At 43.6% G+C, this 17,055-nt stretch overlaps 1 long non-coding RNA gene across 2 annotated transcripts in view; it reads right to left on the bottom strand.

Annotated features, from left to right (window-relative positions):
- The window catches only part of LOC106032656 (uncharacterized), a 64,668-nt gene extending 48,026 nt beyond the window's left edge, over window positions 1-16,642 (bottom strand). For both annotated transcript variants that reach the window (XR_010834968.1, XR_010834969.1), the window contains exon 1: window positions 16,586-16,642. This is a non-coding gene — a long non-coding RNA (uncharacterized lncRNA). The remainder of the gene's footprint in view (window positions 1-16,585) is intronic.
- Between the last annotated feature and the right edge of the window lie 413 nt (window positions 16,643-17,055).

Below are 17,055 nucleotides of genomic sequence, written 5' to 3'. Positions count from 1 at the left end.
AGCCAGGTATGGAGGAGAACTGCCCCTTGCACAGCCCTTTTTAAAAAAGGGATCAACTTTCCCTTCTTTCCAGCACTTAACAGACTACCTGCTCACTGGAGTCTTACAGCAAAGCCAAGAGTAGGTGCAGAATAACTGTACCATGTTCTCTTTCTAAAATCTCAATTAAAAGATCAATAATGACAAATCAGGAAATGAGGGAAAACATGATAGTTTCCTAGTTTTATCTTTTCCTCATTTTAGTTCAATCAAGAGCCACAGTAGTAGTATTTAGTTGTAATTTCTTAAAGAGTCCTAAAACCATTGGAAGGCCGCTAGAGCTGGTGTTCCTGCACCCTGCACAACACTAATTTTGGTGAGCTTTGGTACTCCGCTCCCTAAGGTTTAGGCACACAAGACACTTGGCTAACATACATCATAAACGGACGCATGGCATCTCTCTATACATGAGCACTCACTTCACTAAAAAATAGAGATAAATAAGTCTGATTTCATGGAAAAGTGCACTAAAATTCATCACGCTTTCCACATGCATTCATACAGAGCAAAAGATGCATGTAACTGGGAAGCCTTCGTTAGCTGCACTGGGGGAGCAACCCCATCACGTGGAGCCAAGCCCGTGCCTCTGCACTGAAGTACTGAAGTAAGCAGTAGTGATGTGCACAAAGCAAGATATAGCAAAGTTGTATAAAAGTTTAAATGCAACCCAGAAGTGTTCAAGTCTCATCTCTCTGGGGTACACGGCATAGGAATGCAAGAATTTTTGGTAACATTAATCCTGCAAAACAGAAAACCTCAGGTGTCATTTTTGAGCTTTTGGGTTTCTAACAGTTTTTTAAAATTTTTGTCTAAGGTACTCCTGAAAATGAACTGAAAGAAATGTTGTCAAAAGACAAGTTAATTCCCAAATTAAACAATTCAAATGTTCAAAAAGCCACGTTTCACCTCCTAGGCAGTTCCAACAGGCCCCCCCCCCACCCCCTTAGCATATGACAATACAGACCTTATCTAATTATATAATCAAATAGTGCTCTTGCCATTACACGTTCACCTCATTCCAGAAGTTGTTGAAGAGATCTTAGAGAAAAAGGTTATTTTCTATTTGGTCTTTTTATTTTTGCTGCCAAGACGGAAATATCAGCAGTAAAGAAGGTGAGAGGAAGATGGAAGGAGCAGCTAGTGCTCCACTGAGAGTGCTGATCATAATGCTATATACGAGCAGCATGATCAATAGAAAAACAAGCAAAGAACAGAATTCTCAAACAGATGGTAGGAGAGACAGCAACCGGCAGTGCTCTGCGCTGAGCTGCGCGCCGTGTGGCATCAGCACAACCAAGGGGCAACAACGAGAGCCCTCCCGCTGCAGTAGCAGTGGGTCACAGGCACCTGAAGGGTACAGAAGAATGTGAAAGTGTGCCAGAGGCGATGCTGGCTAGGTTTTCACATGTGCACACAAGTGTCAGCATGAAAGACTCCACCAGCACAGTGAGACTTCTCCCAGCCTGGAAAGCATCTGAAACACTGCGGCGAAGCTCCAAGGAGTTTTGTAACCCAAGTGAACTCAGAAAGGATGATGATGATTATTTTGGGTCAGAAAATGCATGCTGTAAATACTGAAATGTAAAGCCAGGAAAGAACAAACTGAGCTGAGGCTCAGTGGTACGATAAGGATTTGTATAGATACAGCTGCACTGTTGGAGTCTTAAAGTTTTCGGTGCTGTGCTGGCATTTCTGAACTCCTGGTAAAAATAGCACCACTGGTGTGGTTACAGAAAGCTGTAAGAAAGTCCCAGTGTTGAACAGGTATTAAAAATATAACAGCCTGCTGGGAGTATGGATTGAAAAGCCGCAGGGAGAGGAATGAAGTTTGCATGTGTGAGAACAGTGACAAAATGCTGTGAGAAGCCTGGGGTGAGCAGGTCTGGAGCTGGACCTTCTGCACTCCCTCCAGCAGCAGCTGCTGTAACGTGGGCAGCCACACGTAAATTAACTCGTTCTCTGCAGTACAATACGGTCCATAATGTGCCACAACATATCTAGTGACTCTATTAGATTATTCAATACAAGTTCCTGATTTTAGGTGAAAAGATCAGAGACGCAATGTTCACTTGTGACAGCATCTACCAACCAAGAAAGCAAAATGTAAACTTCTCCATTCTGATCCTTTCAGTGCATCCCCATCCTGAAACAAATGCTGTTTACGTTGCAGCATCAGACAGGCAATGGACAAGGACCTAGAGAAGACCGCGAGCTTTACAGATCTCTAAATACACACTCACTTTTGATTGAGAAGGTACAAAGCTTTAAAACTGTTATGTATCAGTCTTCGTATCTACGTAACAGCAACAGATGCCATCCTTTAACCAAACAATGTGGAAGTTATTCCAAATCTATTAACAGACACGAACAGTTAGATGATAGCTCAAAAGAGAGCATCATCCTGCTGAATTTCATCCCACGAAACCTTTAACAGCAATAACCATTTTTAGACAAATGTTATTTCAGCTTCTACACAACCAGTTCCAACTTGGGCTTGTGCAATTAGTTCCCTAGCCCACCTTCTCCGGTCTGGAAGCTTTCATTACTGTGGAAAAGCAGACATTGGGAAAAGCTTTCTGACTTCAGCGATGGTATTCTGAGCAGCACGGGCCAAATATCCCAGTATGGCCCACAGATGTGTCAGAAAATATTCGCATGGGCTATCACTGCTTGCAGTATCACCGCTGGCAAGGCTGTGTTAGAATCAATGGTCCATCATGAGACTTGGTAGCCCCAGTGCTCTAGGGCCTCACACACAGTTGCAGGGATGCACTCCCATTGCCTCCGTGCTTAAACATCTGCTTACAGCTGGGTCACTTCGAGTTCAAGACCAGAAGATGGGTGTGAGCTCACATCCTCAGGTGCGTTAGCAAGATGCTGTCTCCTGTCTACCCCCCTCCCACCACCACCACCGGTGAGCTAAGGCACAGAGAGCACCATCTCCAGCCACCGCCTCAGGCATTTGGTAATACAAGGCGCTCTGTAAAGGGCTTTTCTGCAAATCAGCATGAGTCATTCCTGCTGCACCTCACCTTGTTGCTTCTTTTGACCTGCCATGAGCACATTCCAGAGCTATTGTCATTGCATCGTGATTCAATTAGCCCTCTCTCTCCTCACACCCTAATTCTCTCATTTGCTAATTCTCTAGCCTGGAACAACAGATGCCTTCCTATCAAAACTTTCAGCGCAGAGTGCTGACATTTGGAGATAAACAGAAAAGCACTAGACAGGCAGCTAATTCTCATCTCATCCTGCTCAGAATTTCGATTACAATTTGCTTTTAAGATGTCTATCCACAGCACTAGTAGGGAGATACGTCAGACATGCAGCGCTGCTAATAAAAAGACAACATCGCACTTTGCATGTCAAACAACAGCGCAGATAGGTTTAGAAATTTCACAGCACACGTAAAATCCTATTAACAGCACCTCCATTTGAAGACCTAATTTGAAGCTGCAGCACAAGCTCATTCTCCAAACTGATTATGGCATTACAGAATACGTTTATCCCTCCAGGTCTGAAGATTTTATTTAAGATCTCTGACCTTGGAGGCCAAAATTCAGTAAACTTTGTGGCAGGCACAATAATTAGACGTGCCAGAGCAGGCTCCCCGCACTCTCACTGCACAGACTTCATTTCACCTGGCACTCACTTCCCAAGCACTAGGCAGCACAGCCAGGCTTACACATGGCAAGTGCAAGCAGTTAAACCCCTTACAGGCACACAGGCAGCTCGCAGGGTCAAGGGGAGTGAATATCTACAGAAAACAATACAGTGCTCTGCTTACCAGTAAGGACCAAAACACGAGGAATGGCAAGAAATCGCTAGCACAGCTTATGGCTAGCTCATAAGAATTGTCTCTGACAGCAGACACGTGTAACTCCAGTCTGTGCTCAGTTTGAAGCATCTCCCTGACTTGGGGAGCTCATTAGGCTAATGTATCTGAAGGCTTCACACATCCTGCCTATGCCAACCCAAAGCTCTCAGGTGCACGAAAAGCTGAAGGGTCAGCAAAAGCTGCACTTACTTCTGGTTCAATGGCTTGGTGACCAGGTTGACAGCTACCAGACAGCGTGCACAGAAATGGGTTTGAAAGAAGCCTGAATGACCTGAGTCCCCAGCTCACACACGAGGATCTCTTGACCAACAATGGACTGCAAAAACTAGGTCTCTTGCTTGTCTGCGTGAATAGGAGCATACTGAAGCCATGAAGAGGCGTCATAAGCTCTGAGCATGAATACAGCAATCATTCCCTCAGAGGATTTATAAACTATATGAAATAAAAGCCTCTTTTCACCTGGGCATGTTGGTAAAGCCACTTGATCTGGGTACTTAAGACAGAAGTACCAGCTATCATCATATGGATTTGCAGAAACCTTCCTTTAAGGCAAAGGAGCAGGAAAGCGTGGCCAGCAGCAGTGCATGGTTGTGCATGCTGCTAAATGAAACTGACGGAACAGTGGTCTGCAACAATCCTTACCAAAGCTATGAACATATCTAATGTGATCTCAAACTCATTTAGCCTTTGGTCAGTCTGATGCAGTTGCCAGCCACTAGCATCATTTGTGAGGTTTGCCCTATGCAGACCCCTCCAAAATGAGGGGGAAAAAACAATACAATAAACAAATCAGCTTTATTGACCACTACACTTAATGCAACATAAAGCCACAGGTAATTGTCTTGGCTCTGAACGAACACTAAACTATTTTTCAATAGGTTGGTGAGGGCTTTTGTGGAATGAGAATTCAATTACTTATCAGTTAAGGAAAGCACAAAATGAGTACTACTGGGTAGATTTTCTAATAATTTGTGCAAGATAAGACATCTCATCTTTGCAAGAATTTACTGCAGAGGAAGAAATGACCAGTAGAGGAAACCGGTATACGCAGCATTGCTGCTGGGGTAATTAGGAGCACAAGCAAAAGCTTTCACTATTGGAAAGTCAGTTTCCTTACAGTTGCATTTCTTTTAAAAGGGTATACTGAAATCATTGCAATATTATTCTTACCCTAAATAAAAGCTGATTCCTAGCCAGACTACATCAGGCACAGCATTTCCACCTGCATGCACATGAAACTCCGTTATGGAAACAAGCTAGGAAACACAACCTGCTTGTAATACGGAGAAGGACTTGAGTTGGGAACTTGCAGGTTTTTAGAAGGAACTCTTGCCATCAGCATTCAGGTTCACAACAAGTATATCCATTCCCCTGAGCACCAGTTGGCAGCCAGATGGTCTGAACAAGCTTGCAAGGCTGTTTCATCTGGTCCCCCGCTGCAGAGAGTGGCTGGCAGGCCAGCAAAACATGGCTTCGTGTGTCTGGGAAGCTGGAAATGAGAGAGACGGTGGTCAAGCCTGGCAGTTTGTCAGCACGGTGCTTCAGAAACTCTGGCGAGAAGTGGCTGTGAGCACACAGGCTCTGGAAATGCAGAGCCTTGCCAAGACAGCTGCACACCTAAGAAGCGGCAGGAGGAGCAGGAGGCAGCGCTGCGGCTGTGTCACAGCAGTGAGCGAAGCCTTGTCAGGGTCCTGCACAGCTGCACGCACTCAGTTCAGCTGGCTTCAGATACATCCTCTTCTAAAGTTCTGGTTAACTGCAGGGGTATCCCAGAGGACATTGATGCAGCATCTCTAGCAAATTTCCCTGCCTCCAGTAGAGTTTATCACCTATTTGGAGGCTTTTGGAAGCCCCCAGAGTATTCCTGACAGACTTCTTGTAGCTAAGAAGTGTTTGACAGACAAGCTGCGTGTCCATGGGACAGATCAGGTTGTGCTGTACAACAGGTATTTACAGAATTTCCCTAAGAGCTATAATTCCATACAAGTTCTCCCTCCCACACCTTATTTCAAAGCAATATTTTGAAGACTCTCTACTAGCGGTCTATCAAAGACATTTTTCAAGAGTGCTTTGAACAAATACTAAGCAATAAAAGCTTATTTGTCAAACAGCATTACCTCCTTGGTTGCTGGAATTAAAGTGCTTTATTGTCATACAGAGACAAACAAATGGCTTTTACCCCACTCTCTGCAGAGGTACCAGGCTTATCCCAGCCTAACTATGGCCCCTTTTATTAAAAGCCCTTGTTAAAATACCATCAGTGTCTCATTGCCAGAGCAGGCACTGCCCAAGTGAAAGCCAGTCAGCTAATACCCTGAGCTTCGTTACAATCCTGATTTCTTATCTTCCAGTAAAAGCATTTCCACCCTATCAACAGACAGGATTTCCTGGGTACATGAGGTATGTAGAATATATCTGGTGTTGATTCTATTGGGCAAACCATGAAGTCAGACTGATCGGCATTTATGAGCACTGCAGGTATTTTCCTCCCCACACAGTTTAATAGATTTCTACCAGAGAATTCGTGCCATTTCTCACATGCCATATAACATGCCTCTGCCCTACACGCTGGCAGTTTATAGTGACTTCTGTATATCAGCAGCAATTGATACTTAGTCCAACTTGGCAATTTTCAATGAATCACCACTTTCCTATATCACAATAGTGTTCCGAGATGAGATTTTTGTTTTAATGCTGCAGAACAAAGCAGCTAGTTGCAGGTCCTATTCAGCTCAACAGCTGCCTGCATAAAGTAGCAGTCTGAGTTAGTACCAGAACAACAAAAAAACAGGGTAATAGAATATTCCTTCATAAAGCCGTCACAATGCTTGCTGTTAAAGTATCAGTAGAAGAGCAGGGTATGGCACAAAATGAAACAGGAATCCAGCCCTTTGTACCAACACTTATTCAAGGCTCCGGACTAAGCTGGTTATTGGGGAGAAGAGCTAGATCCAAGCAGAATGGGACTTACAGAAACAAAGAAGATACTTCTGCACATTTTTATCTCAAAGTACGAGCAGCTTGGTGCTGACTTCACCTCAGCACATTCTTACCAAATGTTTGAGAGGAAAATGTTGTTAATTAAAGCAGGACCCTGATGAACTGAAGAACGCATTTACCTAAAAGGCAATTAGGACATTCTCCTTCCACTTACCCAATATATTTTGTGAAACAAACATGAGCTTTGCTGCTGATTACAGACTTCTTCATAAATAAACATGGTTCAGAGATTGCCAGGTGCAGTTTTGTGTCACACTTCCGAGCACTTAACGGAGCATCCCTGATCCCCCACCGGAGGTCGTGCCCACTCCCCCTTTTGTAAGCACTGCTGCGGGAACATCACCGCCACTGCTCTAACGACAGCTGCTGCACACCCCACGAATTTGGCTGTTTGTACACACCTGCTCATCTCTTGAAACTAAGGGTCTGTAATGTGCTGCCACACCCTGCAGTTTCTGTACCCACCTGCAGAAGATTCTGCCTTATACTGCATCTTTATTCCCAAGGCATTCTCAGTAACTCAGGCTGGATTTTCAGACCCACCCGATCAGAAGAGCATCATCTGGATTTCTAAGGCCTACTGGAGCTCAGCTGCTCCACTGTTGCCCGAGGGTGCACTCTGCTTTTTGCCCGTGGCTGCAACGAAGAGGGGGAAGTGTGCTGTGCTCAGCAAGACTGTCACACAGACTTAGTTTTGATCCAGGATTTAGAGCAATGCTCAACATCAGGTTTCAGGTGGTATTGACAGTGCAAACTTCTCAGATTGGGATTTGTGCCAAGGCAATCTCAGAATGACATGAAAACCAAACAGGAACTTAATGACAGCAGCACCTGGACGTTGGTACATAGTGCCCATGCAGGTATTGCCAGCTGCCTGGGTATGCACTTCTAAGTATTTTCCACATTATTTTCCTCAGAGGTAGCTTTGCCCCTCAGCATCCTCATTCCCATTGATGCCTACTGAACTTGGGGTTCTCAGAGACTGCCACCCATTTTCCTCACGGATCTGCAAACACCACACATATCTGAGGTGCCACAATGTCTAACATTGTCTACAGTCCTCCTTGGAAGTAGCATTTCTGATACAGTTTGTTACAGAGCTAGGCACCCTTGAAAAAGTCTACAAAGCCCAGCTAGGTTGGGAATGCATAAAGGGCAAGGGAAAGAAACCAAACTCTGGTGCCTAAAAGGGGTGACCTAGCCAGAGACAAACATCTGGGAGCATCTCCCCAGTCTAACAGCTCTGAATGTTAAAAGAAAAAAGAAACCTCTCATCCATGCCATATAGTTTATCCTGTTACTTGTAGCTGAATCCATTTTAAAATTGTTCTCTTCTTGGCACTTGTACCCTTCACGCAGCAGTAGCTGATTATCACAGCCACTCTTAGTTGCTGTTTATCCAATTGAAACATTTTGTTCTTTTAATCTTTCCTTCTAAGTTTTTCAAGCTCCTTAATCATTTTTGTTGTACATCCCTGGCTTCATTGTAATACACAGCTTGCTGGCATTTTGGTACTCTTGATAATAACACTTGTAAGTTAATAGAGTCATGCCAAGAATGAATCTGCCCAAATTTAGATGCATTTTTAAGAGGCCAAAAATCCATAATCCCTCTTCAGACAACACTGGTAAGACTGCACCTAGATTTCTGCATTCACTATTCCATAACTAAATGCTAAAACTTTTAGGCTGATTAATGACTTAATTATTTCAAAATTTAAACATGGATGGTTCCATGGTTCCCCTCACTTCTTGCCAGCATGACTTGCTATAAACTCGAGCCAAATTGGCTTTCATCTACCATACCCAGATTTCTGTCGTCCCCCCTCACTTCCCAAGTCCCAGCTCCTGCCCAACTCAGGCAGCTCCTGATGGAGAGGCTGCCCCTGGGAAACTCAACCCAGCAGGGAAGCCTTGGTCCTTCCCAGGCAAAGACCATGAGTAGGTTAATTTTCTGCATAAAAAGAAGTAACGCTTGAAGAAGAGTTCCTTTTTATTTATTTTCAACTTTCTAACCTTTCTAGTGATGACTTTAAAATTATTTTACCTTCCCACGACTCACAACACTGCTCCACAGCTGTGTGCTGCACACAGTGAAAAGTGCCCTGGGGTAATGCTGAACGTAAGCCAAGCATGCAGGAATTCATGCACTTGTGCAGTGCCTACTCCAAAACAAACCAACTGAAAAAACAGGTAAACTCACAGGAAGAAAATTCTTCGCTGTCCTAGCTGAACACTATTGTGCCTTATGGCAGCCATTTAAATTCCAGAAAGAATGTGTTTTTAGAGGCAGCACACTGAATCATGTAGACAAAAAAGCTGCTTGAGGCTGTCCATTTCTTCTGGCTGTCAGAGTTTTTCAGTTTGGTTTTATAGTTTTCTTTGGCTCTATAAAATACTATGACATACTGCTGCAGACCTCTGGCTTGCTATCTATTCCATTTTTTCTGACTAAGTGAGATGCCACTTTGAAAGGCACCGAGGCATCCCTGTTAAATTACACCCAGTTTGTGCAGACAAGCATGTAGTGAATTTACTCCTACTAGTTCGACGTTTAATTCAGCTCAGGCCTGGGACGACGTGCTGCTGACAGAAGACCCATGACAGGCTAGACAGACAAGGCAGGGAGATGCTTGCAGCGCCTGCTGCCGCCGAGTTGGATGCACGCATTGCCCCTGTGCAGCACGGGGCACGCAGACACACGGGAGCAGTGCTCAGGGCACCCGCATCACGTTCCATGCACCCATTTACCTTGTAGTTTGTATAGGGCAGCTCTGGTTTTCACCTCTTTTGATGTATTTGTTCTACCTTTGCAGAGAAGATAACTCTTAACACATTAATTCATTTTTCCCCCCAAAGCTTTGCTTTCCCTTTAGTTGAACCTGTTTAATCGAACATTTGGGAGAGGGAGGGAGAAGCCAGCTACCCCATCAGAGCTGCAGAGCTACCACACCAGCAGGAACCACCCTGCAAGAGTGCATTTTTTCCTGCTTTTAAGGAGCTTTTATGTTTTACAACGTATTTTAAGCTCCTCTATCTAAATTTTTTTCAGTTAGAGAGAAACAAACATGTACTACTAAAATTTGATATTTACTGATTATTGAACAATTGTTTTTTTTTTTTTTACAGTAGACAAAGACCTAATGCAGCAAATTAGCAGTATGGAAAATCAAGTTAAAGAAAAATTAAAAATAAACAATATAATTGGATGTAACTACCTAAACCTGCATGCAGCTGTGCCCCCGTGCCATGCCTTGGGGGCAGCTTTAGAGAGCCTGGGGGCAGCCCTTCTACAAGGGAGGAATTTCCCTACTTCAGCCCAGCTGACCACATGCCCAGCTAGAAAAGCACATCGCTCTTCGTGGAATAGAAATAAGCCAAGTGACCAAAGACCCCGAATCAGCCTGCCGGCACTGCCATCCCGTGGGGGTAGCACTGTCCCCACAGGGCAGCTGGCCCCTCTGCCCCCACCCAAGGAACGTGGGCAGGTTTGCCCAGTGACTGCAGGAGCCCCTTTCACCTTTTTTCTTCAGCTGAGATAGCTGAGATGCCATGCTGATTTTTTTTCCCCATCTTAATGAGAAAAATGGTACAAATAGACAGTGCTATGAAAAGAAGCATGGCTGGGAGATGGCCAGCCTCAGGTGACATCAGTAACGGGGGCGAGGGAGAAGGGTAGAAAATGTACTCTCATGTACTACAGATATTGTTCTTCAGAGACAAATGATACCAGCAAACACCAGCTCCCTGCCAAGATATAAATATCAAGCTGCTGATACAAGCCTGCCTTTGCTGGTCACGAGTTCAGCCATTCAGAAACGACACCAGAGGAGGGGAGCAGAATTACAGATGTTGACTCCAATGTTGCCCACAGCAAAGGAGCTGAGGGGTCTATTTATTTGCCAGGAATAGCAGCATCATTACTAAAAAACTCCAGGATGACATTGAGCTGTTTAAGTTGCACCAGTTTACTTCTTTTAAAGGTAATATCAGACTTCGCCTGGAAATATGCTAAACAACAGCCATTTTTCAAACCCAAAGAGGCTGAAATAAAAGCAACATACTCTACACTGAGGTTGTTTTCAGTGTTTTGTTTTTTTTTCCATTTTAGCAAAATACTTGCCACACACCTTCATGCTCACCAACAAGAGCAACCATTTCTTACATACTGCACTGAAAGAGCTTTTCACACAAAGTATATTTCGGAATTCCCATCAAGAAAGATCTGCATGCAGTTCAGTACATTATTAATTAAATCAGACATGCCAAACAAGAAGTGAAAAGGAAACACTTAGAGCAGCTATCCTGTCAGTCTGCAGTAAAAGGAGAGTTGGCAGCTGAGATGCAGACATTCCTGGAAGAGCAGCTTCTGTGGTGCTAATCCAATCTCAGATATTCAAATGCTTTGATTTTCACAGCCATCAAAAACCTCAGCCGAAAAGAGAAATGGATGCATTAGCCAGACAAAGTCAGAGAACATTAGAATGGCTGAAAAGACGCAGAACTACAGGAGTGGAAGACCAGTTTATCCGCAGTACAAGAGGATGACATGCGGCTTGTTACTGCGGGTCCAATGTACCAAATTTAACACTGCGCGCGTAGGACTGTGAGCCTCCCCAGTGTATTTGCAGCTACATTTTAAATGAGTAGTTAGCCCATAAGATACATCCTGGCATCTGGAAAAAACAGTATGTACAAGTCTGAAGGGAGTGATTCAAAATGTGGACAAGTGTGCAATGGAGCTTTCCAGCATGCACAGACGACAGCCGGGCTGGGTTACCCAGCCGCAGAGCCGCAGCATTTCTCATGGGCTGGCTGCCCTGAGGGGATGCGGTCTGGAAGGGGAGGGCACGGGTTTGGTTTGGATTTTGGTTTCCTTAAGCAAATAGTTACAAGCTGTAATACCTTCGGGACAATTAGACGCACCTCTTCCCAATGGGTTCATTTAGACACCTGAGTGCTGTACACAGGCACGCCCCCACAGGAGGACACGGCAGTAAAAGTCTCCTCTTCTGCTGCAGGGATCCAATATGACCAGAGGTACTTCATGTGGATACATTACCAAAGCTGGCTGGCGGTATCACTTGGGAGCTAAATCAACCCCCTGAACATTTTTCTGCAGGGTACACATACATGCTGTCATGCTAAATGCAACCCAGTTCTTCCCTTACAGGCAAGTATTCAGCTAATATTTCAGAACAGCAGTTTGGTACCAGCTGAAATCTATAGATCTTAGCAGCTCAAACTGCACAAGATTCTTTAAGAAATTCTGTCATAGTTGTCCTGAAGCACACCAAGAATATGAGCAAACCAGAAAGTGGAATATGAACTGACAGAGTAGGGAAAACAAAAGTCTAAAAAAAAAATCGGCCAATTTTCACTCTATTTATGGTTGTATTTGTAGATAAGTTTTTTTTCTGATTTAAACAAACCTTAGATATGCTGGGGAAGACTGCACATCTTGTTACTGCTCTGGGTTTAAAGCTGGACTGAATGGCTTAGAGGATCAATTTCACAATTCTATCACAAAATCTGTCTGGCAAGGTGGGAACAGAAAATGGAAAGGATACCATCCATACTGTGAAATAAAATTCTTCCATTCCTATTAATCAGTGCAACAGCTATTAATAGCAATCACATTTCATCCAGTCATTGCTTCATAATATTTGGGTGTTCATCCACTTGTGTAAGATGTATTCATTAAGTACAATCACCACTCAGTGCAAATAAATTCCAAGCTACTTTATTAAAAAAATAAATTCATGATCTTCAGTCTTCAATTCCATTACTTTGCAATGAAAATCCAGCTCACTTCTGAGTCACCTCTTCAAAAATGGGAATTGCTTGCTAATACGGGAACTGGAAGAAGCATGCACATGCAAAAGGTAAATAAATGCTGAACGTGCCACCGAAGTGGATGCCCTAGCAGAAAGCTGCGACCTCAGTGCCTCTTCAGACCACCACCAAGCCCTGCCCCAGAGCAGCCCAGCAGGGGCCGCGCACCCGCAGGACACAGGCACCCTGTGGGCGTGCGGGGCTGTGCCCCATCCCGCCACCCTCCCTGCTGCCCAGCTCACAGGCGGCTGGTGAGAGGATTTCAGATCTGTTCAGAGATACGTTATAAATTGTAATTTGCTGTTTATTTAATGAAACTCATTGAGACTAATCCTCATTTTCTAGCAAGTGTAAAAAAGTTCCATTTAATTAAAATTAATGACCTTCATGCCTACAAAAGATTTTCAGGCTTGGAGGATTAGACTTAACACTTTGAAAGAGGCAAGCACACATATGATGCTCAATTAAATAGAGAAAAATCTCTAAAAAAACATCATTTCTGTTGATACTTTAAACTTTTCCTTGAAGGGGGAAAATATAGTCATTGGAGAAAAAAATCACGTTTGCTAATACTGGCTACTCTCTGCAATCGCAAAAATGTGTTTGTACTTTAATTGCTTCCAGTAAATTTACTGAAATAACATTCACCACTTTTTAATTTCCATTTTTCAGAATTAATATCACAAAGAAAAAATTGGATATAATGTCATTAAAAAGGCTTTCTTAATATGTGGCATTTCAGACATGGCAGATTTTAGAAGCTAATGGCAAAATTAAATTAAAGGTTCTGACATAAAACATGGAGATTAAGCAAATAGTGAACTACATTTGGCTGTGAAACATTTCCCTCATACAAAGCCTATATTGCATACTGTTATCTCTATGTACAATTTATTAGAGGAAAGTCATTAAAATCCTCTTTATATTGAGCTCTGGAAATTACTTGCAAAGTTGATGGATAGTTAGATTTAAAGAAAAGAACATACACTCAAGAGAAAATTTTGATTTGAAAAGTTTGCTTCATCTCAGCAAAAATCAAGTTCCACTTTGGCAGATAATGCCAAATTAAGACAAAATACCACAGCTGCTCATCCCGCTCTGCGGGCACACTCTAAGCATAACAGGCTCACCGAGCACCACCAGTTTTTATTATTGAACCTGCCGGTACCGCTGCTCGCGCTAAGCAGGAAAGCTGTGGGTTTTTTGGTGGAAGCTCAAGACAGACCTGCCTTCACACCTCAGCACCGCCAAGCAGCGACTAGGTGCTGGAAGGGGGGCACTGCTCCACTTCCTTCCCCTTTAAACTGAACTGCTCAGCCCTGGAGGAGAGGCCACCGCCTGCCCCCAGCACCACGCAGCCCTGGACCCTGGGGACAGGGACAGCCCCAAGGCACAGGCCAAGGCCACACGAAGCTCGCCTGCTTCAGTGCAACTGTAAGAAGTAACACTTATTCGTAAGCAAGTTGTTATGCATACTTTGCTGTGTTTCTGATTTGCAGTGGGGGACTTTTAGTGAAATAATACATTTCTGCTGTAGACAGATGCCTGTATTTTAGGCTGAGTATCACAATGAAATTCTGAAATCCCTCTATTTAAATTACTGTGGTAAAGCAGAACATGACAAATTGATGTGTGGGAGTTGAGTGTTTTTAATTTTCCAATTAGTGTTTAAAAAATAACCCCCTTCAAAAAAAAGCTTGCAACTAAAAGCCCAGCAAATACACGAACAACCTTAATACCATACTTGGACTAATGAGAAACTGAATCCCTCACCACCACTCTCTCAATACTGTCTTTTCTGGGGCCATATTCAGCCCCTACCTTTCACCCGAGATACTAAGGACTATATTAAACGTAAGCTTTTATAGTCTAAAACTATAGCTGCTTTCCATACTGATGATTTTCAAGCAGGAAAAAAATAGTTCCACTTCTCTAAAGCCCCCCATTTCATTTGGTGTTGGCATTTTACTTATTAACCACTGTTGAAGAAAGTTTCTCATGGCCCAGCTGATAATCTTCACAGCTTGTTGAATTTCGCCAAGCTGCAAATGTTTTATATATTTTCTCATTTATTTTAAAAAGTAACTTTCAAAAATTTCTCCTGAAGCAGCATCTGTGTTTGCATATATTTTAATTTCTTCCTTGAAGTTTACTTGTTAGTGGCTTTTCCTTCTCCACACTTCAGTGATAAAATCTGAGGCATAAATGCTTTTTACCATGCTGTCGTTTTGGTTTAAGGAAGGAATTAAATCTGCGTGAGCTGTGTGCCATTGCTCCTGCACCCCCCGGCAGCAGCCCCAGCACCTCACTGCAGGACCACAGGTTCGGGACAAGGACAGGGGAGCTTCTTCCCTCTATACGACCAAAACTTAGAAAATACAAAGTAACAGATTCAGAAGAGGTTTCTAAAGCTTTGCTTACCATTCCCCTTAAAAACAGAGGCTTGAAATCAAACAGACTCCTGCCAACTCCCAACACTCAGGCCCCGTGCAGGCAGTCAGCAAGGATTTATCGGGTGGCACAGAGGAACGCAGCACAGAGCACCTGGGGCTCAGCGGTGACACTGGCTACCTGCCGCCTGTACGTCCATAATGTGAGATAAGGAAATCGGGTAGCAGTTCAGACTGGGGTAGCCTCTAGAGGTTACAGGAGATCCTTAGCACTGTCCAGATACATATAGCTACCTGGGGACTTCTGACTGGCGGACCTGAGCTGGGAGCATGACTGAGCACTAAGGCCCCTCTTCAGCAGTCACTAAAACAAGTTCCTCCCACAACACATTTGCATCCTTAGCAAGGTCCTGGCATCACTGCATCTTGTGCTTACAGGAAAAAAATAAGATTTATTTTTGTATTATTTCTAAAGTCCAGCAGCAGGGAACTGTGCAAGGACGGGGCAACCATGAAATCAAAACGCAGTTCCTCTCTCCTGACCAAGGGCACATCCATCTTGGGATACAATATGGAGAAAACAAAGCAGTCCTCAGACTTCATCTTCTCCAATGAAATAAATATCTTAATGCATTATTTGGATAGTTTAAACACAGCACCCATAACACCAGGGTGCTGAAAACCTTCCTGATGTGAAACCAGGGCATGAGGTGGAGGTGAGCTGTCTGAGGCTGCTCCAGAGTCAGCGTAACATGGACATCCAGAACAGGGCAGAAGAGCTGAGGTCTGTAGGAGTTTTCCTGTTCAAGAAGCCTGTAACTACTTTAACATTTTTGTAACAATTTAAGTCTGTATTTGTTTTCGTTAGGAAAATTAACTAAGTTTTACTTGGTTTGAAAATGTTGGAAGACTACACTTAACATAACTTGGTCAGATTTCAAAAAAAATATTTCCTTTCTTCCTAAAAAATTTTATAGGACACATTTCATCCCTATAAAATTTCAGGTACTCCATGTACACATTTTGTTTCTCCAACTACTTTTTCCTCAGCCAGTTGCTCGTAACCAGCAACTAAAGTAAAGCACTAGTCATGAGGCTGAATGAATTAGTAAAGTCTCTAGTATCCAGCTTTGCACAGATCATTCACCCTGAAGCTCAAGAAAAATTGTTGAGGCCCTTTGCTGAAATATATCCCAATACCCATCACCGCTAATTACTTTCTGATGCATTTAGGACATCAGTCATGAATCATAGCCTCATCTGCTCGTTTCCAGAGCTCAATGCAGTACCAGGGGCTCTCAGGAACATTTTCAGGGAGCACCGAGATGTAACAGCTTCCCCAGAAAGCTCTCTAATGGAGCTAGGAAAAGAGTCTTATAAAAGCATACTCATGAACTGATCCAAAGACAATTTTGTTCCAGCATCTAAACAATTCTTCAAAACAGCAGCATTAAAGTTTAAAAGAAAGAAAACTCAAACAAACCTTTCCTCAGTCTGGCAGCTCTAATAAGTCACAGGTTCCCAGAGATCACACCTCGGTCCCAAAAACTCTCTCCCTGCCTGTGAGGCCCTTTTATACCTCTCTGAGGGAGCGGCGCTGGCTCCTGCCCTCCCCTGGATGGCCGGGGGTGCCAGGTGGCTGCTGTTAGTCGATCAACCTAATCATCACGGGGGGGGGGGTCAGGCTCCTGTTGAAGCTGTTACCCACTGCCACACTCAGAGGATTCGGATCGTGGGTCTGTAATTCACACTGCTAATTTCCACTACAGGTAGCTAATCTTCTGAAATGATCTTCAAAAGCCAGCGGTGCTCTTGGGCTTCCGGAATTATTGTGCCACTGCTGAGTAAAGCCAAGTAGCTTGTAATTTTCCATGCATGTACTTTGATTTCAAAATCCGACATAGTAGATAAGCGTTAGTTGAAATAATTGTAGAAACTGCTTCTACTAAAGCA

The sequence above is a fragment of the Anser cygnoides genome, chromosome 14 (genome assembly GCF_040182565.1).
Source record: "Anser cygnoides isolate HZ-2024a breed goose chromosome 14, Taihu_goose_T2T_genome, whole genome shotgun sequence".
Taxonomy (NCBI): Eukaryota; Metazoa; Chordata; class Aves; order Anseriformes; family Anatidae; genus Anser; species Anser cygnoides.
Note: the sequence above shows the minus strand (reverse complement) of the source record. Positions and strands in the feature narration are given on the sequence as shown.